The sequence below is a fragment of the Hipposideros armiger genome, unplaced genomic scaffold (genome assembly GCF_001890085.2).
Source record: "Hipposideros armiger isolate ML-2016 unplaced genomic scaffold, ASM189008v1 scaffold_564, whole genome shotgun sequence".
Classification (NCBI taxonomy): domain Eukaryota; kingdom Metazoa; phylum Chordata; class Mammalia; order Chiroptera; family Hipposideridae; genus Hipposideros; species Hipposideros armiger.
In genome coordinates, this window is record NW_017731914.1 from 462,853 (window position 1) to 465,149 (window position 2,297).

Below are 2,297 nucleotides of genomic sequence, written 5' to 3' on the forward strand. Positions count from 1 at the left end.
TACAAGAAATGTTAAGCAGACTTATTTAAGAAAGGGAAAAAAGAAAAAGAACATAAATATGAATAATAAAATGATAGTAACTATGTATCTATCAATAATCACTTTAAATATAAACAGATTAAATTCTCCAATCAGAAGTTGAATAGATAAAAAAAAACACAAGACCCGTACATATGCTGCCTACAAGAGACCCACTGCAGATTGAAAGGCATGCACAGGCTGAAAGTGAAGGGATGGGGAAATATACTACATGCAAACAGAAATAAAAACAACGACAACCACAAAACAAAACAGAAAGCTGGCATAGCAATACTTATATCAGACAAAAAAAGTAAAGAGGTTGGCTAGGCACAGTGGAGCAAGATAAAATTTAATATAGATAATTTTTATATTTATATTAAACCCAATTATAGAGGAGGAGTGGCATTAATTGGCAAAATTTATGAGAAATAGGGCCATCTTGGGATTTTTCTTGTTAATGTGTAACAATATAATGGAGGTATTAAAAATTTTAAATCCGTCTGAGGCTACATGAATAATTATTCTGAATCTTGGGAAGTGAGAGAATTCTGCTGTCCTCAACACTGGCAGACCATATCTGAGTAGTGTGTTCAGTCTCACACAATCAATTTCTCAATTTGATGATATTAAAAAAATTAGTACATTTTCACATAATGAAAGATCTCTGAAAATAAAGAGTTAAGAAAATTCTGTAGGACTATCATGTAGACTCATAAAATTAAAATTTAAAAAGTCCCAAGAGAAGATTTAATCTAACCTTTTTATTTATAGTTTAAATTGGCTTGGAAGTTATAGTCAAAACTAGGAACAGTAACAACATACATCTAACTTGATATATTAAAAAAAGTTTCCAACATTTGGAAGTTTCTAAACATAAAAAACTAAAACTGCTGACTTTATCTTTGTATCCTCATCTAGCTTATGTATGATCATTAAATGCTAGCTGAAATAATTATGTTGGATTTGAAATAATCAAATTATTAACTTCCCTATACAACACTATAGCAATGATAGACCTCTTAGCTCTTAAACTTTCATTTTTTAAATTTTCGAATTAATAAGTATTTGAGAAAACTTCAAAGACAATTTTTGAAGAAAAATATGTAAATATACCTTATCTTCCAAAAGTCGGAAAAACATTATTTCCAAAACTGGAAATGAAGATGAAAGTAGGTGATGAACATTTAAAAGAAATGTTTTTGTTTCACAAAAATAACATTTTGCAGTCTAAGACAAATAAAATTTAAAAAGTGATTGCATATTTCATGAAGTCAATAATTCTATGCCAATTATTGTAACTGTTACAGTAAACTCATAATTCTTCATTAATTATTGAGTCATTCTTCAAGATCTAGAGAGAACCAAGTTACTCACAGATGCTTCGTGCTTCAACAATGTAAATTTCTTTAAAAAAATTCTGAATTTGAAAATGTTTTACTATTTGAGAACTTTGAAAATCAGTGATTTGTAAAAAGGTAGATTTGAGGCTATTTTGGAAAATGCCTTATATGGCATCTATAAAAGTTAAAGTTTTATTCTTTTTAATAGTAGAGTAAACTTCATTGTACAAATGTCCCACAATTTCATTATCCAATCATCTATTTATGGACACTTGGGTTGCTTCCATATCTTGTAAATAGTGCTGCAATGAACATAGGGGTGCATACACCTTTTTAAATTAGTGTTTTGGATTTCTTTGGATAAATACCTAGAAGTGCAATTGCTGTGTCGTAAGGTAGTTCTAGTTTTAATTTTTTTGAGGACCCTTGAACTATCTTCTATAGTGGTTGCATCAATTTGCAATCCCACCAACATTGCACGAGGGCTCTCTTTTCTCCACATCCTCACCAACACTTGTTGTTTGGTGATTTATTGATGATAGTCATTCTGACCTAGAGAGTATTAAGCTAAGTGAAATAAGTCAGTCAGAGAAAGACAAATACCATGTGATCTCACTTAATATGTGGAATCTAAAGAACAAAATAAATGAGCAAACAAAACAGGAATAGACACAGAGATACAGAGAAAAAAATTGATGGTTGCTAGATGAAAGAGAGGTTGGGGGATGGGGAGAAGGTGAAAGGATTAAAAAGTACAAACTGGGGCCCGGCCAAGTGGCGTGATGGTTAAGAACTGGCTTGGGATGCCAGAGGGCCCCGGTTCGGATCCCACATATGAAGGCCAGTGACACTGCACTCTACAACAGCTCGACTTGGAGCTGGGCTGCCGTGAGTCACCTGTGATGGCGTAGGCTGCAGCCCCTGCTGCAGTGGGTT